The 25,151-nt window shown below is 39.2% G+C and overlaps 1 protein-coding gene and 1 long non-coding RNA gene across 3 annotated transcripts in view; one reads left to right on the forward strand and one right to left on the reverse strand.

Annotated features, from left to right (window-relative positions):
• The window catches only part of LOC116736133 (uncharacterized), a 34,684-nt gene extending 34,387 nt beyond the window's left edge, over window positions 1-297 (reverse strand). Inside the window, exon 1 of the long non-coding RNA XR_004342491.1 lies at window positions 209-297. This is a non-coding gene — a long non-coding RNA (uncharacterized LOC116736133). The remainder of the gene's footprint in view (window positions 1-208) is intronic.
• adgrl1a (adhesion G protein-coupled receptor L1a) overlaps window positions 279-25,151 on the forward strand; it is a 114,030-nt gene continuing 89,157 nt past the window's right edge. For both annotated transcript variants that reach the window (XM_032588358.1, XM_032588359.1), the window contains exon 1: window positions 279-918. The gene's annotated coding sequence lies outside the window, so the exon portion shown is untranslated. The remainder of the gene's footprint in view (window positions 919-25,151) is intronic.

Here is a 25,151-nt window from a genome sequence, read left to right on the forward strand (position 1 = left end):
TCCCAAGCAGTGCCAAGACAGCGGTTTATCTGTACGTGCTTGCTCACGTTGCTTGCTTATACGTGAGCAAGCAACGGGGGCTCAGCTGCATCACCTCAGACTCGGTAGTAGAAACTTATTTGAAAAAAAATGTTTAGGCTACCAACAGTACCGTGACGAAGGCACTAGAGTGTAATAGGCCTCATAAACCTGCTGAGGTTGAACATACCATGTGGATGGTCCTGATGAGAGTGTGCGCTGCCTGCTGACAAAAGAGGGGAAAGAGACGAGTGATGAGCTCTGTGCGTCAGGACGCACAAGGCAGCCGCATATGGCCTGTGTACCCTGATTTAAACGGGTGATCTCGAAGGGGGAAGAGTGGACAGTTTGGGAAAAAGCGAGAAGAGGTGCGCATCAGACATTCAAAGGTCTGATCTCCGCTCGCATGCAGACGTTTTTTGCGAGGGTGGCACATTTGCTCATACCTTGTAGCAGTGGCGGACGGACTGCACGATACTTCTGTTCAGTTAATGTTCCTCCGTAGTTTCACGTTTCGGGCATCGCCAGTGTCGTAGTCACTCGCGGGTCGTCATTGCTACTACCAGGACGATGGTGTCGTCGTTATTTATTTTGATGCCCAGACGGGCGCATTTTCGTGACAGTTGCTTCTGTCCTTAAGGATTTTCTTTTACGGCTCTCATATTTTTGGTCTGGTGATCTTTCCCCCCCCTTCACTTTGTCCTTATATATTCCGGTTTGTCTTTAAGATAGCAGCCTATTAATATTTAATTCTTATGCATCCGCATGAAGACGGCACCAGAAAGGAGAAAACGAGCGATAACCGAGCGGGGGAAAGGGAGAAGGAGGCAGCTGTGGAGACAAACCAGAATGAATGAGACACTCTGAGCAGCCAAGAAGACGGAGATTGGACAAATCGAGGTAAGACCGAAGCAGTGTTTTTTTTTTTAAATTTCCTGTACATGTTATACCAACGCGGCAATTTTATGAACTGTGGACAAACCGGAGGTCCCCGATCAGCGTCTGTGAGGTCTTCAACCTGAATTATTTATTTATTTTTTACGGTTTGACCGTTATCGACTTTATGTTTATTGATGTATCCGTTCCATGTTTAAAATGCGTGTTGGGTTTTGGGAATAAGCTGAATCTTGAAGTGGGAATCTTGCTGTGGGCTCAACGCACCATGGAGCCGCACTAAAACGCATTCTGATGAATTTACTTTATTTGCGATTTAAAAGGGCAGTTTGTCCTGTAAAAGCTGCATTGTGACCGAAACACAGAGGCGGGTGGATAATAGCGCTCAGTAAAAGTGATAAAATGCTTATTTGTTATCTGTAAGCTACTACCTAAAAATGAGATATCACTGAATGTTGCTCAGTGTGAAACGCATGCAGTTGTGTTTTAACCTTCTCCATTTATTTTCATGAGGAACAAAATTAAGCATCTCATTGAGCATTAGGGGAATAAGCATCAGGGCTAAGTGTGAACTGCTCTGTTCAATCCCACACCAATAATCCAGAATGTCTTCAAATCATTATCCACTGACTCCCTTTAGATTTTAGTATTGGAAGACTACGGTCTTCCAAATTAAAATCCAGATTAAAGAATGTGTGTAACATCGGCTCATGCCTGAGCACATTATAATATCTAATTTTTATCCAATCCGACCCCATAATGTTTTTTATTCATGTCATGAAAACTGAGGTGATATTATAATATTACTTTCTGAACTAATTCCCAATTTAATATTAAGGCATGTAATAAAACACATCGACAACATATATTGTAGTGATGATGAAATTAAACATTTGTTTTTTTTTGTGCCATCATGATAAAATTGAACTTGAGGACTCGTACTCGACAGACCCCAAAAGCAGTTATTTTCAGCCTATAAGCCTTTTCCTCATTTCACCGGGGTGCATTGTGTTTGTCCTGCCAATTTCTGGGAAAAATTGGCAAGTCCACTATTCTGAAGGGGCTGAATGAAATTCAAATTCTTCAGGTGGTAAAACAGCAATATTGCAACTGTCTGATTGCGTTATCTGGACATTCAAGAAGGCAGGCTTGGAATTGGTTTACTGCCAAACACACTCCCCAGGAAGACAGAAGGATTTATTTCCCCCTTGTCTGTGCGTCACATACCCATCAGAAAAATTATTCTCAGTTTTCTGTTGCTGAATAATATTCATACATTAACATGTCATTAATGGTCATCACAGACTTTATAGGTCACTAAAATAAGTTTATGTCTTTATGTGTTTGTTTTCCTAGCCTCTGTTGATTTGCTGCTTGGATTTGATAACCATATTAAAAGAAAGTGGTCACACACACACACACGCCCGCACACCCCCGCACACAAAAAAAACATTACTTTTTCATAGTATTCAGGTCTAAATGCACTAGCTCACTGTATATGTTAACTGATATACTTTGTACATAACTATGTGTGTGTACATGCACTGTATATGTGCACGGCACGCACAAATAGTCAATTTATAAATCTTTATATGAATATGAATAATATTGCTTTTTTATATTCATAAAAATATTAATATCTTGTCTTTGCATTTTTGTTACTTACAATTTAATGCAATATTTATGTACCCCCTACAGCTCTCTCTCAAGGCAGACTAAATTAATATTTTAATAGAATTTATGCAGAAAAACCCAGAACTGAAGCAAGTTTCAGAAAATAACTTGATGCTCAACACTCTTTCAGAAACTACATAAATTGCATCAATATTTATTTAAAATGACAGGATTCTTTTGTGTTAGGAGAAGAATCTGACTACAGCTTTTGGTGTCATTTTAATTCTGCAAAAGTTTTTATTGTACCACAGCTATAGAGACATGTACTGAAAAGTACAAGTCTTCATAGAAAATATTGAATTGCGTAGAATAAATATCTTTTATATGTAAATAGCTGATGCGCTTTTGTAACAGCATATTTGCTGCAGAGTTTGGGTTTGTATTTTCTGGTTATTGGAATTAAGTTTTTCCAACTTCGGACTATATTTTTAAATTCAAAGTTATATTAATTATATTTGTTTATTCTTCCTTTAATCAAGCGATTGCACTACAGTTAATACTCTTTCTGCGTAAGATCTGAAAAAAAAGATGAAAACCAAATATCTCATAATATTAATTTGAAAAAATTGCTGTTTGGTGACACAAATCAAATAATAAATGCAGTTTTTAGGTGAGAATGAACAATAATGTAAAACAAATAATCTTAATCTAAACAGAAATATTTTGATACATTTTTAAGTGTACAGTGGTGTAAATGTGGTAACATATGAGTAATTGAAATATTTTCTACATTATTATCAGTGTATTTCAAATTACGCCAAGCCTTTAAAGTTTGAATGCTGAAGTGACCTCAAATGCTCTTTCGAATACCACTATAGACTTCATGTAAAAATGTGTGTGCCAGGACTGAGCAGAGGATTTATAAAGCCAACTCCATTTTTTTTTATTTAAAAAGTCCTAAGATCAGAGGTGCCTTTTGATGATGAAAGGTTTCCAGCCAGTTTTAAAATCCGATTAAAACTACCAGTCCTGCATGCCAATTTGCCAATCCTGATCTGTTTAAGGTACCGTGCCAATGGTCTACAGAGATTTGTTGTTACTAATGAGTATTTGTAACTGTAATAAATAGACAACAAACCTTTGCCAGATTGAATTGTACATAGATGTGGATTTTTGACCTTTCTTCAAAATCTAATTTTCCTTCAGCATACAAAATCCCTCAAAACGTCTTTGATAGTATCATTGCAGTTTGTGATTACCGAGCTCGCTTCAGCCTATTCCATCTCATTTGGGTGGAGTTATGCAGTGAAAAATGTGGTGGTGGTTGGATGCATGTCTATATTTGTAGTGTCCCATGAGGTAGTGCGCTCCTGCGTATCTCTTGTGCACGGGCAAAGAGAGGTCTTTTGTGTTCTTTTTTTCTAATGTCGAAATGCTCCGTCTCTGTCGGACCTTTTCCCTTTGACTAACCCAGCAGCTTTTTTTTGTTCCTCATCGCTGTTCTCTACTCTCCCTGTTCAGAGGAAGCACTGCTTACCTGGCAGTGGCAGTTCTGGAGTTGTCACTCGCCTGATAAGAGTTGTCCATACAGAAAAGCCATTACATTTCTAAAGACAGTCATTGTGATTCACTATTTTACCACTGCCAACCAAACGCACTGGAAATGGTTTTCAACGGTCAGTGCTTGACTCATTATTGTAATCAAAAATACTCAATTATGTCTTCAAGGGCTATTTGTCATGTTTTGGCTGTTTTCACCCTAAATTCTAGATTAGATGTTGGTTGCAAAACATGTAGTAATAAGAGAGTGCAACGAATAAAACAGAAAAGGATTAAGACTGGGAAGTACATTAGCAGAGAGGAAGCATAGTTTATGGTTAACGGACTAAGAATCCCTTTTCTGTGGCAATGAGGTGGAAAAGCAAGAGGCAAAGTGTGTCTATTTTGAAGCCCACTGCGTTTGTGTTGCGGATTTGTCTATGAATCTGACCATGCACTCATGCAGCAGCATGTAACTGCAGCCCGACCAGCTCTGTGGTCTCTGTTACTCTTGGAGAAAGTCTGAAGGTGTGGGTTTTGAAAAGCCCATCTTACAGGAACCCTACCACACACTAATCCAATTCAGTGCTGCCAACCTTGAGCGTGTGTAGGCGCCGGGATGGCGAAAAACGAACAGGGGCAACGAGAGCACATGCACGGGAAGAAATCGATGAGGACTCTTTTTCATAAATGGAGTGGGTGTTAAATTAGCTGGATTGGCCCATGTAGCAACACACTGGATTGAGTGCCGGGTGTATTTTGGTTGTGTCTATTGACTGAGAGACAGCTTGGTGTACAGCAGAGAAAAGACGTACTGATGCTCAATCAATGTGTCCAATCAGCCTCAACACTGTTTCATTCACTTTTGCACTTTTTCTTTTAGATTGGAAGGACATACTGAGTCAGAAGGTGTATAGCTGCAGTTTTAACAACCGATTTATAGAAGTCTGTTTTTCTCAATTCCCAGTCTCTATTTTATAGATACTGTAGAGAAAATTAAGAGAATAAACACCAGACCATTCAGCTATCAGGGCGACTCAAATAGTTAGCCCTATTAACATTTTTGGGTTACAAAATTAAACTAAACTCTCAGAGCGTCACCCATCCGTTTTGGTAAAATGTTTCATATTTTAAATTACAGATGGCAAGCTCGGAGCAGCATCTCTGTTCAGGAGTAGACTACAAGGTTGATAACAGAGCTTATATCACAACTAATTAACCATCTAGCAACAGCTGGCTGTAGTTGTGTTACTTTGTAACTAGCAGATTGACAAAAAATATGTTATGATTTGCAATAAGCACTAAAAACTACAGGTAAATTTAGATAGCGTTTGTTTTATATTTTTGCTTAAATCCCTGTATCAACTTCAGCACAATAAATTAGCAGATAAATGGATAACATTAATATTCGGATTAATATTAAGATTAATATTAATCATCATTATGCTACATTTAAATTACAGCCACCACATTATCTTGGTGGCTGTTGTAATAATTATTGCATATGTCTTTTTAAATAAAAGAAATTAGATCATATTGTACATTTTAGTATGAAATTTTTGTAACTGTGATGCTGTGAAACCATGGTAAACTGTACTTCACATTTCATTGATTACTGTTGTGGTGTATACCACCTTAATAGTCATGAGTTCATTTATATTTATATCCATTAGATGACGTTCACAATGTACTTCATTATAGCCTTGGCAAAGGGTATTGGTTCAAGGTTTCCAGCTAATGCCTGGTTCACAGGGCAAGATTTTTATGCCGACAATCTTAAAGTGTAGCTAACCCACTTGTGAAAGTATAACCTTGCAACCCAGAACAATTTTAAAAAATTATACCAAAGTGGGCGATGTCACACAGAGGAGCAAGGCCAAGAGGGGGGATGAGTGAAAGGGGTTGTGGTCAGGACGAGGGAATGCATCGTTGCCAACTTAACAACTTTGTTGCTCTATTAACTGCTTTTCAGACCCCACTAGCGATTTTTTTTTTCTCCAAAACTGGAGACAATTCTAGCAACTTTTTTTGGTGTTATTGGAGCCTTTCATGGTGACATGTGAAAGCCCCGATCGCTCTACAGCAACTGAAGCGAGAAGTGAGTGTTGCCGAGAGCCGCCTCCTGCTTCCCAAGCACTGCAGCCAGTCTCACATAGTTGTCTTGTTGCAAACTGCCAGAAGTCAGAGCAGAGAGCAGAGAGCAGAGGAGACCCATTCCACTCCATGTTCACATTGCAAATGAATCACATGTAAAAACTTAGAAACGCTACTGATCAATGCTCGCTGTCCATTAATCAATTCTCGTTTGACTCGCCACAGAGGCGTGTCTGAGTGACATGGTTGTGTACTCGAAAACAGTACCATCAAGCTGTACCAATACAACCAATAGAAAAGTACCACCTACCAGACTAAGCATTGTTTGTTTATTTTAATTAGGGTTTTTTTTATACTCCAGTATAAAGGACAATAACGACAGTGTAAGCTAGGTTTATAGTTGACGCATTGAAATGGGCGTGAAGGGGTGCTTACCAATTGCAATGTGCCTTCACCTCCCTATTGGCCGCTATTATTCCTAAATTATGATGCCTGGTAATGCACCTTTGAATTTTTGTAACTAATTTTTTAACACAAAAACACAGTGGGCTGCTGGTGGACTGCCCTGGCTCCTCCACCACTGGGCTTTGCAGGTTTTTTGGTGGAAACCCAGTATTGTCATTTCTCTGTCAAAAATAGTCTACTATCGCCATTGCTTCTTCCTTGTCCCCCTCATGTTAGATCTTGAGAGGCTTTGAGAGATTTCTCCTCTGATATCCGAATGTTTCTGTGTGGCGTGTTGTCTTTGTCATGTGAGTATACACCACATACCAAAGAACTTAAGCTGTTATATCTGTTAATTTTTATCGTCATGTGTGGGGTGTCTCATGCTTTGAAAATCAACTGACAATTTTAAAATCTAGCCATGTGAATCAGACATTAACAATAATGTTAGCTTATCTCTCTATTGGTGGTGTTTTATTGCGCCTCATTAATAGGCAATTGTGATAGCAATTTCCTATAACAAACAATAGAATACTGCGTCAGAAGATATCTCATGGTTAATCTGGATGCTGGATTTTGAAGCTTCTACATCTTTTGCATGTAGTCTCTCTTATTGGGCTTCCTGGTATAGTGAAATTCCATTATTCTCTGTGCGACATCTGAGCCAAGATATATCATATACAGTATATGCTTGTGTGTAAAAAGTCTATACTTTTTTTCACAAGTTTGCCTCGTTTCAATTTGTGAAGACAAGGTCAGGAGGTGGAAAATGGCCGTTTCACACTAAGGAAAAGATGAAGAGAACCATGAGGAAGCTAAATCCTGAACCTTAGATAATTGGAGCTGCTTTCTGCATCCAGCCTGTCCATCTGAAAAAGGAGGAGCACAGAGATGAAAGGAAGCAGGGATCAATTGACCTAATTGCCTGTCCAATCAATCCTTATGTTTTTCTGATAGCTTGATAGAGTAGTTAGAGCGGAGTGGCACATGAGCTCCTCTAATTGGCTCGCTCCAAAACGGACAGAGCAGGAGTCTGAGCAGTAATGGCACGAGGAGTCGTCACTCCTCCTTACACCTGGTGCTCTCATTCTACCAGTGTCAATACTGACACCTTTATCCTCATTATCCTCAGCTTAGTGCCATGTGCAGGCCCTTCATCAGTTTCTGCAGGACTTCAGTTTTCCTTTATTACACCTTCATTCGCAATGTTTTTCTCTTTGCCTGCAACTCAGCCTGCTGAATTACTCAATCACTTTGTGTCTATAAACACAGCTGGTCAGGCATTAGCATTAGCAAATACATGTCTATAAACAGCAATGTTAACCTGAGACTCACCTGACTCATTCCACTGAGGATGGCTCCAGTGGGTTCGTATTTGTGTCAGCAGCTCACTCCTTAGAGTATTTGGTGTTGGACTGGTGGGCGTGTGTTTGTGTGTGTGCATCTTTTGTTCCATGCTGCGAGCTGCAAGAAGAGGTGTGGGACCCAAAGAAGACGCTTGTTTTCTTGTTTTCCATGATGAGTTAGAAGGAAGCAGGCTGAGAAAAAAAACAGAACAAAAATAAACTAAGGATTGGAGAAGGAGTAGAGAGATTTGAAATAGGACATATGTATTCATAAACAGCTGCAAAAACTCCCAGAGCATTATACATAGACCTGGAAAATGCCAGATTAAACAGAGAGTGGGAATTGCACTAATATGGAAGGAGTCTATAAACACAGAGAGCAATGAACTTTGAAGGAGGGAAAGAGGGAGCACATCCGGGTTGGATTAATTAAGGATTATAATTATGTTGGGACTTTGCACATCTCACCTGAGACTACCCAACGGTGCACTTCTCCAATCCTGGTGCCCTCTGCTCCTCTGCACATATGGACACAGGCCACAGGAAAATACTGCTTACACGTGCTATATCATAAAATCACCTCTCTGACACTATTTACATAAGTAAATGAGTGTTAAGGCATATTAACCTTCTGCTGGTGTTATTTCAATCAGCGTTAGTTATTGTACTAATGCAGCAAATTCGGCAAATAAACCTCTGCTCTGCATGGTACACAGGACAGCCAGCTCTTTCTTGAGAAGGGAGAATAATTGTTTTATCAAATTAACTTAGCATGGTGATGAAAACTGGTGTTAAAAAGCAGTTTTTCAATTTGCCATTTATGTTGGTGTTACACAGCTCAGAATGAGATGAAATAAAACAAAAAATTATTGCAAACAGTGTTTTTGCTTAGAAGCATGGTAACTGATAAATCCTCAACTTTTATCATTAGCTCATCATAGAATTTTGAATTGCTTTTGCTATTCTTATTTGGTTTGTAGCAGATTCCAATCAGTAGATTTCTAATGATTTTTATGGGAAGACATGGGTTACAAATCTAAGAAAATTATTAAGAACCAGTAAGATATGTATGTGAAGCTGGAGAGATATTGAAACAATATTTTTATACAATCCAAAGATTGGTTCATGATGTGATAAAGTACATTGTGATTGAAAAATCAGTCAAAAACCAATTGTAACAGGATTGTAGGCATCTTTGTTCAGCAGATGTTACTGACAATTAAATTTTTGCTGGGCAAATCTTCTGTTTAGTTAATATCGAATAGACATAAACCAAACCACTAAAGACATTTGTAATAGTAAGTTGTGACCTTGGTCACCTTACAGCACTAACCAATTCAAAAAGACACAAAATAACAATACAAACTGCATACACACATTCTTTGCTGCCACTGAGACATTTAGTGAGCAGAATGGGAGAGGATTTAATTGAGTCTTTGATCATTATAGAATTACCATGTGGCTTCTTGGCACCCTGGTTATTGTTTCATGGATTAATCATTTTCATTCAGCAAATTGTGGAATCCACACAGCAAATCAGTGGGCTGCCTGCTTGACATAGATATGCAGTTGGAGCAAGGGAATTTTAATGTGTTCTTGCCCTCCAATTGGCTGCAGTCATCCATGCAACTTGATTTATTTGACAGATTGGTTTTATTGATTTAGTGAATTAATGTGGTGCCAGTTTAATCAGTGTGCTATGGAACTGTGTGGAATTTGACATCTATGTGAACTCAAATGAATTGAGTGTAAAATATCGATCTGCTTATCTACAGTATTTATTCAGCTATTTGTCTTAGAGCTGATTAATTCAGTGTGTGCTACAAATGTTGTACTCATGTTTATGGGACTGTGCAGGTGTTTTCTTTGTGTATCTTATGCTTCCTGTGTGTTGCCATAACTGGTTGTGCATCTGTTATTTTCCAGTGTTGTCATCCAGTTGTTGGAATGGCAGTAATTAGAATTTATGCCTCTTCTTTTTCATGTAAAAGCGTACTGCTACTGCATGCTATAAAATGAAATATAACATGCAACCTCAGCACATGAATGTTCAACATTAATGCACTTGTAAATGTGCTCTCACATACCAACAAACATAAACTGCAAGGGTGTCATCCTAATGTATGGGGAAATTTTTCATGTGTTTTTATTTTTTGTAGCAGTTGCATGGGATGTAATGGGTTGTTGTGTGTTGCTGGGTCAGGGTAAATCGCCATCATTGTGAAAGTCAATATAAAATGATATGTTGTCTAATTAGGACTGAGGTGGCTGCTTCAATAGAAGGACCTTTTTGTTTGAATGAATAAAATGTCATGCATTTCTTTTTCTCCATCTTTAAATAAGGAGTTCCCAAGTGCTTGTTACACAGAATCACATCTGGGTAACAAAATGTATTATTATATTATATTATATTATATTATATTATATTATATTATATTATATTATATTATATTATATTATATTATATTATATTATTTTATATTATATTTGTTGAATACCCAAATGTGGTGTTTTCATGAAGACATATGAGTAACAAAAAGAGTTTGTGTTTTTCTTTATTCATGTTACACAGTTTATCAAGATTAGGTCGTCTCATATTTTAACATTGGTCAGAGACCTGAGGCAAGAAATAAAGAAGTATATATATTTTTAAAAATTGTAAAATAATTAAACAGTGCCCTACTAAGATTGAAAACAACAGGATTATCAGGTTTACATTTTTATGTTTGTTACAACGGAACAGTAATTATGAATCTTATTCAACAAATGTCTTTAATGGGGGTGCTGTGGTGGCGCAGGGGCGAGGCACGATCCACGTATTGAGGCCTTGGTCCTCGTGCCGGTAGTTGCTGGTTCGATTCCTGGCCTGGCGACATTTGCCACATGTCTTTGCCTTCTTTCCTGTCAGACTGCTTTCAAATAAAGGCCACTAGAGCCAACAAAACCTTTAAATATACAGTACAGACCAAAAGTTTGGACACACTTTTTAATTCAATGAGTTTCCTTTATTTTCATGACTATTGACATTGTAGATTCACACTGAAGGCATCAAAACTATGAATAACACATGTGGAAATATGCACTAAACAAAAAAGTGTAAAACAACTGAAAATACCCCTTATATTCTAGTTTCTTCAAAGTAGCAACCTTTTGCTGTGATTACTGCTTTGCACACACTCTGCATTTTCTTGATGAGCTTCAAGAGGTAGTCACCTGAAATGGTTTTCACTTCATAGGTGTGCCCTGTCAGGTTAATAAGTGGGATTTCTTGCCTTATGAATAGTCATGAAAATAAAGAAAACCCATTGAATTAGAAAGGTGTGTCCAAACTTTTGGTCTGTACTGTATATATACTGTATATCTTTACTGGAGTTCAGTATTGCAATGTTTAATTATTAAAAAGAAAATAAATCCCATTTCACACTGAATTCGTTATATAATTTGTAAATTAGATTGAACATACATATCATAACTCTTTAGATCAAAATGTTGCTGGCAGCTTTTATGGGGTATTTTATGAGAGGCTTTTAAGAACTGGCTCCTAAAATTAAATAACAGCATTCAAACCACACAGGGCATCAATAGAATCCATTTCCATCAGAGGCTTTGCTAATAGTAGTAATTTTCTGGCAATCACTATAATGAGGCAAGACTGAATTTGTTGCATCTGTTCTGTCAATATCTTCATTGTTATTTTATTTTTGTTGTTGGAAGTCAAAAATAGACAGTCAGAAATAAATCTGTTTGTGTACACTGGTATAAAGTTTCAGAATGATTTTCTTAAAATTGTTTGTGTTTTTATTTTTTTTCAAAGGTATGCATAACTAGTAGTGGAAATTAAGATAGACATACAAAAACACAATTGCTTTAGGCAACAGCATACAGACTTTCAAGTCTCAGTTTGAAATGGTATATCCTTTTACATGGCTTTGTTTTCACCATCACAGCAAAACTGATGCAAGCTCTGTGCATTTCTATTCTATCTACTGCAAACCATAATATTGCAATTGCCTTTGGGTCATAGCTTGCCCAAAGCAGATTATTATGACTATTTAAGCAGTTTTTCAGATGTATTTCTTATGGGAATCTCTCTACCTCCTGGCGACTCACTGGATGGATGGGTTGGTCAGAGACTATTATCACTTCATTAGGGTGTTTGCCCTAACCAGGATTTATAAGCCAGAAAGTCCCAACAAAAGGTATTCAACTAAAAAAGGAGCTCATTCTATGTTCTATTTAAATGGCATATATCTTCATTTTTACAACTTTTATTCTTCAACCATGTTTGACAACTGCTACTGTAGTCAAAAGTTGCAGAAGAGAAACGACCTTTCTAGGAATGTCAAACTCAGGCATTTACACAGAGAACAGTTTTACTTTTAAAGTGTTACTTTTTACTACTTTTGCTACAAAAGCAGCAAAGTCTCTAAATTGAATTTTAGTTCATAAAGGAAACGTTTTCATGATAATAATGAGAAGAGAGAACCTAAACATTCTGACCTTCATTTAGCTCAGACACAAGGAAAAACAATCAATGGTGTTGCATCCACTTATTGGTTCAAAAGATAATGTTGTTGCCTTGTAAACTTTTTTTTTTCTAAAGCAACCCCTTATATTACCTAGAGATGTAGTTGTTGACTATTCGAGCTGTTGGTTGTAGCCATGACATAAACTGTATTGTGTTCTCATCCCTCAGCATTGGATTGTTATTTATAAGCTACACCAATGTACCTCAAAGACAAGATTATATTTTAAACTTAATTTCTCAAAAGACCAATTATTTCTAATACAGTAAAATTGTGAATTCATTCACATCACACTCTTTTTTTATTCTTTTTTCCTTAGTCCTTAAAACCACTTGCTCTGGTCTCACAGACTATTTGTTGACAAGTCTAAATTATATGGTTCTCAGATCACATACAGGCCTGTTTGCTAACCTACCTTCTGCAGTTTATGGAGCGATGTGTCTATGTACTTACTGGTTCCTCTAATATGTGCCTGTTTACACTCCTTGCCCCTAGATCTTGCACTTACAAGCATCTGGGCAGACTTTCCATCCTTTGCAAGTGTACCTACATTTGCCCTACATTCAACTTCTCCCCACTCATGTGCCCACCCTTGCTCACCTTTTGATGCAAGCAGATATGGATGGAAATACAAATGACCCCAGATGAACCCAGATATTGAGCTGTTTTAAAGCCAGAGGCTTTAAACAATATCCCTTCACTGCTCCAACATAGCTGAAAAAGGATGGGCCAGAGTTTCTCACAACATTAGGGTTTTATATGGGATTTATGACCCTCGTCCCTCGCAGCAATCTTTTCCTCCACTGGCTGTTTTCCCACCGGGTAGAATTAGCAAGTGAAAAAAACAAACAAATTACAAGGAAACAAATGAAACATCTAATAAGCATATATTGATATGGAGAAAGGGCTTTCAGCAGGATACAGCCTGAGCGAGGAAGTAAGGAGGAAGAGCACTGTGTAATCCTAACACTTACTCTCCCTCTACGTTTTCATTTACCTCTAATTTCTCTTCAGTCCTGCTGTCCCGTCCACCCTCTGCGAATAGTCCATGAGGCTCTCTGAGGAGATCAGCTCAAAGGATGGGCAGTGTGAGACAGATGGGCAGATGATGGATCTGACGTGATGGACAGCAGGGTGATGGATGGCCGGCTGGCTGATAGGGGATTAATGCAGTGCTGAGGCTGCCGCTGTACAGAGGATGGCTTAGCGATAGATAGATAAAACTGACGAGCAGATAAACAAGAGAGCACTAATCCACGCCCCCTTGATGGACAGAAAATCAAAGTGGGGGAAAAGAGCCACAGAGGGAGAGATGAACATTTTTACTGTCATTGCTGAGTGTAGATGTTTCATGGAGAATGTAAGTGGATGAGGAAGAGTACTGAGGAAAACTGGAGTGGCGCTGTGATTTTAAGCATGGGTCATTGATAGTGTGGGTCTGCTCAGACCATTTTTGTGCTGTCTGTGTCTGCACTTATTGGTAGACCAGGTTTTGGTTGATGTGGCATGCCTGGAGGGTGACGGTTTAGGATGGCGATGAGCTTTTTTCAAATGATGCTGAACGGTTTAACTGGAAAAGAGAGATTAGGCATAGCAGCAAATTGGCCATGGTAGGATGTGATAGGATAAAGGGAAAGTGGAGAGTGGGCTGGTTGGAAAAAGTTGATAAGAATGGTTGCTGATTCCATCAGCACAACAGCTTAACCTTTTCTGTAACGTGCCAAAATAACGAGTTCAGGCCTTTCCATTTTAACAGTTCAGCTAAATTGTCGGATAAAATTACCTGTTGTGATGAGGGGACAACAACAAACACACACACAAAAAACGTGATGGAATGAAGTATTGGCCAAGTGGGAGAACCTCTCGAAATGGGGAGCAAGCAGCCCTTCCTTGCGTTATTATTGAGCGCTAAGCTTTGTCTCTGTTCGCCGTTTCAGAGGACCCCAGGGGTTCTGGCATCGATCCGCTGTGCTTAGAATGCACTCCAGTGTCACCTATTTAAACACTGAGAGCTGGTAGCCAACAGAAATGAGCTTTTATTTATCAAGCCTCTGATTTTGGCTGCATGGATGACAACCTGATTACCACTTAAAGGAGCTCTTAAATCTTACGTTGGATTGGAAGCAATCTATACAGAAGGGGAGGCAGCAATCTTGGCCGGAGAAAATTGTGGAGGGTGAACAGAGAGGTGAGGGACAGTGTCAACAGAGGGTTAATTAGTGGGTGGTACAAACTGGATGAAAAGTGTTTGACAGAGACAAGCAAAAGAGAAAAAGACAGTGAAAGATAGTGTGTAACAGAGACCAGAGGGCAAGAAGCAAAAGAAACTAGAGGATGTTACTGAGGAGGGGTGGCATTGATCAGATAGTAGGATACGAGTGTGAGTAGATGGGTCACAGAAAAGATGTTAGATTAATGTTTTTTGTGAACAACTAAAAGCCAGAGTAAATGAACAAATTGCTAAGCAAACCAGGAGTTGATTTCTATGTAGTTGTGTCTGCTAATGCAGATTGTGCAGGGATTGTATACTTACGAGTGTCACGGTAAATGAATGAGTGAGGCATGATGGAAGAAACTAAGTGAGTGAGTAATAGGGGTCAGTGATGGGTGTGTTGACAGAAAGTGTCAGCTTTAACCATGCTGACCTGTGAATACAGGCTGCATGCACAAGTGGTTAAATCTGAGTGCTTGCTTGGAACTGACACTAAAACTGGATGTGAATATCGAGTTGAATGTGAAATGAATGTAAATAAGAAAAGTAGGTGGATGGTGTTTTGCATATTTATCTCTATGTGTCATTTTGTTGTCTTCTGTGCATCATTCTAAATGAGTCTTGGAGATGTTTTTTTCTAGCCTCTTTGGCATGTAAGTGCTTCTACATTTAAACACCTCATTTCATCATCTGTGCAATTATACCCAAAGAATTTTGTCTTGAGATGAAACATTTTCTATGCTTGCTTTCTGTATATAGCCAAGTACCTAGATTTAAGACAGCTGTTATTCCAATGGTAATAAGTAATGAACTGTATGTTTTCACATCATTTTAGGTTAGTGGCGAGTTCACTTTAAACACCAATGAGTGTTTATAGAAATATTTTTCTGTATCTGTGCAACTGGCAGTGTGAATATGTCAGAACCTTAGGGATGAGATTGGTTTGTCTGGTGCAGTTTGTTCTACGTCTAACCCTGACTCACCCCCCTGTGTAGCATTAGTAGCAAAACAATACCTCCCATGATATGTCAGAAGAATTTGCATGCCATAAATGCACAAACACAGTTTAGTGTCATCTCTTTTCTAAGGGCATTTCACTTTTTGCTGCTCGCTTGTCTCTCTCACCTTGCTGTCGCTTTGTCTCTTGCCCTCCTTACCATCCTAGACTGCAGCGTTCATGTTTGACCCTGTTGTAGTCTCCTTCAGGGCCTGTCTCTTGGTGATCAAGCTCCATTATTTATGCTGTATCGTGTTTCACCATCAATTCCCGCAATGGAGCAGATGAGACAGATTTCCTTGACTGTCACAATAGCTCAGAGACTCAGTCGAGGTTGGAAATGGAATTAGCCTTAAATAGAATTTAATTTTCACCGTTGTCGCCTGTCTACCACCCAGACGGCATGGCTGGCTTGGGTAGAGCTTCTATCATTGTGTGTTTGGTGAATGCGTGTTTTGTGTGTGCGTGAGAAAGCGAGAGAGAGGTATTACTATTGTACTATGCAATGGTCATCGCAGAATGTGACATGCATGTGAAACTGCAATACTTATTTCTAGAGTTTTTTTTTCCCGATGCTTGGTCTCCAGTTCTGGTTAGATTTATTAAAGAAAGTCTTACACTGACAACCTGAAGTTCCAGCAAGGCTGCAAGACATCAATACCTCAGTCTATTATACAACAGGAGATGGAGACTTTTTTTGATTGATGAAAAAATAAGTGGGGCCTTCTCTGTGAAGTAGAGGACATTTTTGAGTCCTCTGAGTTAATAATAAATAACAATGAAAATTCTTTTTGGGTCAATCAATGACCAGACTTCAGCCACAGAAGCTGTAACTTTTGTGACATGAAACTTATCAGTGAATGAATGAGTAAATAGATAAACGAATAAGAGCTGTTGAAGTGTGAATCAATGTTTATGGATCGGCATCCTAAAACCTGCCGTATTGCTGATGAAATGAATATGATGGTGGTTGTGTTTGTGTGTGGGGGTGTGCTTGTGTGTGTAAATAAATCAGACTTTGATTATTTCTAAGATCCTTTGGATTTATCATGAGCCATGTAGGCACATAAGTTTGATGTGTTTGTCCTTGAGATTTGAGAGCTGTGTCTCGAAGTGTTTTTGCTTTTTAAATCGCAATGGGGATGAAAAATTCTGTTTTTTTTTTAGCTCATTTTCCTCCCAGCTCAACATAAGCAGGATCAATTTTTGAATTAATGTGTCAGTAATGTGTGTATACTAAAACTAAAGCTTCAACGTTGACAGTGATAAAAAAAATACTTGTTGCAATTATCGATGCTGTTGAATTTTTATGAAGGCATGAGGCTCTTTTTAATAATCATATAATAATAATAAAAGTCAGCAAAATATAAAATGTAATGTGCTTGACACAGGGGGAGTGACAAACAACACACTGCCACTCAGGGTGAACCCAGCACATAGGACACAATAGTGACAGCAGTGATAGCGACAAAAATGTAACATTTCTACTCATGCTGCAAGCCTGAATGTGCACATTTACATGAGAATGACACGCGTTACCTTCCGTGTGGTGAACTGACAGTATTTTAATTGTCTTAAAGCAAAACTAATTAGTAGTATTAGGTCAGCAGTCAACTTATAAAAATACCTTACCTAAAATCGTTTGTTTTCTTTTTTCCTGTACAGCAGAAAAGTAGCCAATATAACACTGACTACATGTTTTCATACCCATGATGGATCTACCTTTAATGCAGTTGTACAATTATTTTAAGAAACAACTTGCTAAACAGTATTAACAAGGACTTGATCCATGCCAATATATTTAGTGTAGCCCTTTTGAGTTTTTGGTTTTGTAAAATTTGCATAATATTTTTTTGGTCCACTCTGTCAACTACATTTGATAAGGTTGGTTGGTACCAATTCTGTCAATTCTTTTTTTGTCAACTTTTGTAATCTTAGATTTATTTCTGGAATTAACAAGTTCTGATGAATTTATATGATAAAACCATCTGCTGCTGGATGTTCTGCTTTGGTTGTGCATCAGTACCTGCGGCCACATTTGATATATCAGCAAATTGCTCAAACCTTTTTCATCGTAAACCTCAGATTGGTAGTTTTCAAGATGTGTTGCCAGGATTTTAAAGCTACTCGGCCATCTAGACACCACCCTGTAGCACAGCTTGCATAAGGGCTTAGCCAAATCCTTTGGCTTTTCCCGTTCATCTGCCTCTCAGGCAAAATACCTCCAAAACAATATGTTTGCTTTTGCCTCTTGGACTAAAGAGGCTCTCATGTTACAGGAACATTACGTTTTCAGCACCAGCTCACTGGCTTTGGCCATCAGATAAACTACTGCAAGTGAGGAGAGGAACTGTTCCTCTGTAAAAAGAAAAAAAAAATCTATTAAGTCAAGTCAAGTTGCTAGTATTTGCATAATAAAGTAATACATTTGCATAATTAGTTCTCTGCATATAACTGTAAAAGGATACTGTGGAAAAGATAACTAACAATACAAGTTGATTGTAATTATGAAACAAACCTTTGGAGCAGTAAAACAATACTTTTCAACTTTTTCATGTTTAATCTATATTACTAATCTAAATGAACTAACAAGAGAACAAAATTGCAGTAATTTATTTGTGTGTTGTGATTTCATTTAGACAAAGAACAGCAGCTATTTAAATCCAGCTTTGACTGTAAGAGGTTATTCGGCAGCACCTTTCTACTTGTGCCATTTAGCAACAATGCAAGAACAGCTCCAACTGCAACTGGGAGTGAACACACAATAGTTTCCCACATGTGAGTCATTTGGGAAATTGGGAATGTTCCCAGATGAACAAAATACAGCTAAAAGGACTTTAATGTCAGTCTTTAGTGAAAAAGTTGCTTGATTTGTTACTAGTCTCAAAACCAAAACTTTCTAAATATAATGAAATAGGGGTAGGAGATGAGAGTGTGTGTTTACAGCAAAATGTGCCATTTATGGAAGATAAAAGCAACAAATATTACATCATTAATGTTTTTTTTAATGTTGACTGTATCAAAATATTGCTCATTTTGATAACCCTCATGTGTGAAGTCCACAAGTCTTGGCTCCAGGGCTCTGGAGCAATTTATATAGTGACTGTAGTCTAACATCAGTCAGATCTGTTTGGTTCAGTAAAGGCTAAAAGAAACAAGTATTCAGACCATATGAACAAACAAGTGTGAAAGGCTTTTGATCCCTTTTGAAAAGACCACAAATTTAACGAATTGCTTATCAACAGGTAATTATGTATTGCTGAAGCCACTTCTCAAGGTGGACACAAGTGTTTGGGGCAAATGTGATTTTAGATGGGAAGAACAGTGATTATGAGATTGCTAGATGGGCCACAGGTGCGGATGCCAGCTCAAGTTAGGGTGTGCATTTTGTGTGCATGGATTAGAGTTTGAGTGTTTATTCATTCAGGTGACGTGATGGGAAGCTGAAGAAGCAGAACTGTGATTTGTGAGTCTTGCATTCCTGTAATCTGTCCACATCAGATCAGTCAAAGACAATAATGTAACACTGAGCCAAATACCAAACTGCTCTTTTTTTATCTCTCACTTCTGTGTCTCTCGCCCAGTCTTTGTGCCCACCTATCCATTCTCTTTTTTTCTTTTTCTCTGCAGTAGGAATCACCGTTGCTGCAAAGGGAAAGATGGAGTAAAGATGGAGAGAGAAAGACAGAGAGAATAGAAAGAGGCAGGAAGATTGATGCTAAGAAATGGAGATAGGACTAAGAAAGCGCCTTAGAGAAACAGGGGAGGAAGGTGGTCGGGATTGAACAGTAAACGATTACTTCTCTGCTTGTGTGTGTTCCTGTTACAGGCTGATACCGAATCAAACAGTGCTCTTTCTTTGCTGACACACACGGTCACAGATAAACACACACACACTGGTCACAAGCATTTGAGTTTGTTTTTGGCCAGTGCTGGGTGGTGCTTGGCAGAAGAAATTAAGCCTAACAACCATGGCATCTGTCTCAGCAGCAGGAGAGTCCCGCCTACCCACCCACACATGACCTGTCCCGCTTTCATTCACTGAGCGGCCTGCTGCCAGCCTCAGGATGAGCCGCTGCCTCTGCCGCTGCCCGCCACCCCCCGCTTCAAGTCGGCTTCCCTGTATTGCCAAACACTCTATGTGCCTGCGCCCATGTTTCCCTCTTGAGCAACAACCAGGAGCCCAGCGATTGGGCTGCTTCAAATATTCATAACAGCCATGCTGCAACACAAAGCTTTCTGCTCCCCTCCATTTTGAGAGGCAATTCTCATGCTGTAGATGCTGCTGGTCTGAACATCGTATCTGTGCCCGGAGTCAAGTATTATGTGCACACGAACAGTATGCACTCTAAGTATAAGGCATTGCTTTTTAATGTCTGTTAGACTCCCAGCTGATTGTATGTGGGGCTATATATAAACCCTGTTTTTTTCTTTTTCATCATCCCTTCATTCACTACCAGCTCTCCCTCTCACCTAAATATGAGCCAACAGTCTATTATGCTTGCAAAAATATCCCAATGCTATACTTAGCATCAGCTCACTATCCAGCCAGTATAGAATACATGCAGAGACAATTAAGGACTTAAATTTTTCTGGGATTTTTTGAAATAAAAAAAATATTATGGGGCATCAGGTGATTTGAGAGAGATCATCCTATGTAAGAGAGGTTCAGCAATGTCTCTTGACAGGCTGATAAAACATCAATGTGGAGCGACTGCCTGTTTCTCCTTCCTTTTTTATTGCCTCGCATCCAGCTACCTACTTCTGCTCTCAATTTTTTTCTGCCTCGTTTATCCTAGCGCATCTCACCTGCTTACTCCCTAAATTTCACTGAAGCATAGCCCCATCCTTTGTCCTACAGATGTTTCCAGTTCTAATGTTTCATCCTTCTCCAGCCATCTGTCCCAACGTTCAGGAGCACTGCTGCTAGCCTGGAGCCTGCTGTTTACCCCCCATATTCACTCGTTGTTTCTGCAGATTATTTCTCTGGGGTGCACCCTGCATGTGCTCTCCACCATACTGTGTTACCTAGCTCATCAAGTGGGTTGGAGTGGATCAAGAAGGGTGAGGGTTACAGTTTGATGCTCCGACTTGTGGCAAACAAGTGGCCCATAGGGAGAAGCTCTAACAGCAATGACTACAAAGGAGGATGGTAGTGGTTATATAGCAATCCGATCTGAACTGGCATGGTTTCTAAACAACAACCGTTATTCTTTAGGACCTACTGTCAATTTAATGAGGTTGTGAAGCTTTGCAGTAGAGCCAACAGCATTTGGAAACCACTTGATACACTCACCAGCAACTTTATTAGATAGGACCAGTTGACTGCTTTAATTGTTCATGTTATAAACTCTCCAGGTTTTCTGACATATTCCTTAGAGCAGGTGTATTCAACTCCACTCCTTAAGGAACTGGTGTCCCACAACCTTTAGCATTTTGCTTCAGCAAACCTAAGTAAAATAATTAGGTCATTAACAGAATTTTGGAGAACTTGATTGCTTACTGAGGAGGCAATTCAGCCAATTGATTCAGATCTGTTGGATCAGGAACAAATTTAAAAGCTGCTGGACACCTGCCCTTGAGAACTGGAGCTAAATACCCCTACCTTAGAGGATATTGGTTCATGTTGATAGGATAGCATCTCACAGTTTCTGCAGATTTGTCAGCTGCGCATCCATGACTCCTATCCATTGTCTTATACTCATCCAAGTTTGGGTCTTGAGGGTGACTGGTCCAGAAGGGAAGCCCAGACATCACTTTGTCCATTGACACTCTCCAACTCACTCTGCAGTGCCAGAATGAACTGAGTCGTTGCACTGATATGTTTCAGCTGTCTGAATGCCATCTGAATGCTACAGATGAAATCAAACTCCATTGAGTAGCTGCTGTAGCCCATCTGCTTTAAGGTTCTATGTGTTTTTCACTCAGATATGGTATTCTGTATACCCTGGATGTAACACAAGATTATTTGATCAATTTTTGCTCTTCAATTATCTCAAACACTCATTCTCCTCTGAACTGACACTATACAAGTCGTTTTCATCTACACAAAGGCCAGTCATTGGATAATTTCTCTTTTTCTACTGATTCTTTTTAAGCTGAAAGTTGATTTTGTGAGAAAATCCTAGATTAGTAGATTCTGATACCAAGAAACATGATACATTCAAAGTTTTAATTCTCCTCGCTATTCAGAATTTTAGCTTGAACTTTGGGAAGTTGCCTTCACCACCGTTATATGCCTAAATCCATTGAGTTGTGGCTATGTGGTTAGCTGATTCGCTATTTGTGTTAACAATTGAACAGCTGTACCTTATATGGTGGCTGGTGACTGCAGACGATGATGCAACTAAGTGACTGAGTTGAAATAAAGCTCTGCTTTCATGTGATCTTTTTATCTACGAATTGGATGCTCAAACCAATATTAGTCATTGCCATTTTGCTTGCTTTTAATCGTGAGGGAACTATTTAATGGCACTGACAGTAAGGTGTTATCCATAACCTGTTTCTCCTGTCTCCTGTCCCCACAGCTGCTAAGTGGTGAGCCATCATCTGAAAAAAAGGTGGGAAAGCACGGTCAAGTGAGTCGTGGAGCACAGATCCCTTATTAAAGCTGTCCTCCTAGGGTGCCCTCTGACTGGTTCCCTTGTAAATCTCCCCTTTAATTGAGAGTGGGTGCAGGAAAAAAAGACCCTGACTCAGTCTCAAATTTATTCTGTCTTTAGGGTTGCTTAAGAAGGAGCAAAAGAAAGATAGACAGGAGTGTCCGTAGAATGTGTTAATGATGACCAAGCAAAAGTCACATGTAAACACAGTGAAGGTTTGATAGGCGAGATGACACATTTACATTCACCTGAGATGTGGGAGGCATGAGTTGAGAAAAAGATGAAAAGGCAGCTTGTTAATAGAGGGACATGGGCTGAGAGGTTCAGCAAGGGTGATGCAAGGAGAGGAGGAGAAGGACAATGGGTGAGGAAGAGAGAGTAATGGAGGGAGACAAATAGAAACTGCTGGCAGTGAAAGAAGAGGATGGTGTGTGCGAATGTGTGTGAAAGAACGAGCGAGAGGTAAAAGAGACACGGGCTGATTTCACCAGAGTTGTTGCCTGACTGTCCTCCCTTAATGGGGTTTCCATGACAACGATGTATAAGAGACTAAGGCTCCAGCAGAGTGTGAGATATGTGAATGTGTGTGAGTTTATGTGTGCAGTTTCTGGTCTTCAGTTGATTGATTGTCTGCAGGACACCATGCACGATGTGCTATAACACGTGTAAAACTTAAGCAGTTTTTGTTCAAGGTAAGTTGGAGTTTATTATCTTTAACAGTGTTCTTGTTCTTATTTGGTTGGTGAAAGAAACAAGGAGGAGGAGAGAGGAGAAGATTCGGTCCATCTCATTGCCCTTTACTGGTGGAGCCAAATGGGTTTTTCAGAAGCTGTTGTGTAGAGGCCATATATCTTGTCCCACTGGCAACCATATTGAGTGGGGTTAGGTGATGTCATGCCTGTCAGGTGATGTTGTTAGGAGGACCCAGCTGCCACAGAGTTGAGCAGTCCCATAGGAGGACCAATCTGTCATCATTATATTAATGACATGCGTATCACTGTAGCGCCATCTCTTGTGTGTGCCAAAGCTAATGAGCAGTGCCTTAATTGTAAAATTAATTGAAAAACATTTTGATTAAAGACCACTCTCCTCACCCTTCCTCCATCTTCATCAGCTCCACCTTGGTTTTCTGTTACCACATTTCTGTACCTCCCAGGTATGTCCTTTTCATTTTTCTCATGAGTTAAAATTTCTAGTTCACGCACTACTTTTTTCCCCTTTTGCATTTGCATCTCTGACTCTTCATTGTCCTTATGGGCTCTGTTTCTCCTTCAAAATTGCTCCTGGGAGCATCATTTCTTATCCTCTCAACATACTTATTTTCCCCTATCTGTCAGTCTTGTCTTTCGTTAGGCAAATTACAACTCTTTTATGCACTCATTCACCATCCTCACCCCTCCCAATTTCTCCTCCTCTTTGTCTTTTCCCATCAGGCTCCCCTCTGTGTTGCTGTCTCCCTTGTCTTTAATCCTCATGTCTCCGTTACTGTCTATTCTACATCGTCAGAATGTCAGGGTTTCTTTGCCTCTATGTGGTGCTGGAGTCGTAAGAAAGAGTGGGTATGGTAATTGTCTCTACTGAGCTGCACCCAGACAACCCCCTCAACCCCTCTATAGCCTCAGAGATTGGCTACACTCACATCTCTAGCTCTCATATTCACTCACTCTTTCTCATTCTTTTCTCTTTTGCAAAGCCCCAGAGCCTAAAGGAAAGAGGAGGAGAGTGATATGCGTGGTGTACATTCTTTAACGTCCCCTCTCAACTCTTTTTCCCTTCTGGTGCTCTCCATTTCTCCCTTGTGTGAACCGATATCCATTTTACTGTACTTTCAGACAGCCAGCACCGAAACTTGGGTTCTTCCAATCATTATTCATGTGGCTTTAAACACCTTCTTGTACCTTTTTGCACACATTATGATCTAATTAAGTATAATTAAGGGTGCTACATATTGAACATTTTGTCTCCTATGTGCCTAAGATCATAATGCAAGTATGTGAGTAAAGGTTTGATGTATATATATATTTCTTCAGTTGAAAAGGCACTGAAAAGGGAAAGAGCCATTACTTGAACAATACCTCAAAAGGCCAGATTACAGTTTGCAAATGGAAAAACCTTTATATTTGGCGATGTGACCTATGCTCTGATGAAACTGAAATTGAAATGTTTGGCTATAATGACTTCTGTGACATTTGGAGGAAAAAAGGGGAAAGTTTGCCAGCCTGAAAACAACTCAAATCTCAACTTTGACAAACAAGGGTGACGCCATCACATTATATGAGTGTTTCAATGCAGGAGAGACTGGTGCACTTCATAAAATGTTGGCCTCAGAACAAAAGAAGATTATGATGAGATATTGGAGCAAATTCTCAACACATCTGCCTTAAAGTTTTTTTCTCTCAAATAGGTCATTCAAATGCACAGTGACCTAGGCATAGATTAGTTACAGTGTAGCTTAAGGACTACTAAATCAATATTTTGGAAAGACCATCAAGAAACCCTGCTCTCAGTCTAATAGATCATGTGTGGCCAGAGTTAAAAAGAGGTATGTGATTACAGTGGCCTACAAACTTGTGTCAGCTATAGCCCTTTAATCAGTTTTAGCTTCTTATTTCATTTTCCCTGAAAATACCTTACTTCTGCCAGAGTGCAGCTATATAATAAATTGTTCCTAATCTGTCCTCCTTGGTTAAATAAAGGTTAAATAAAAATAAGTAAAAGTTATAACAGTTCTATTCCAATTAAGGTGAAAAATGCAAGCAAGTCATTGTGAGAATCTTGGAGGAAATGTTTGACCTGAGTTATATACTGTAGCTTAAAAGACAATTTTGCCAAATGCTGACGTGCACCAAAGCAATGTGCATTTTA

The sequence above is a fragment of the Xiphophorus hellerii genome, chromosome 16 (assembly GCF_003331165.1).
Source record: "Xiphophorus hellerii strain 12219 chromosome 16, Xiphophorus_hellerii-4.1, whole genome shotgun sequence".
Lineage (NCBI taxonomy): Eukaryota > Metazoa > Chordata > Actinopteri > Cyprinodontiformes > Poeciliidae > Xiphophorus > Xiphophorus hellerii.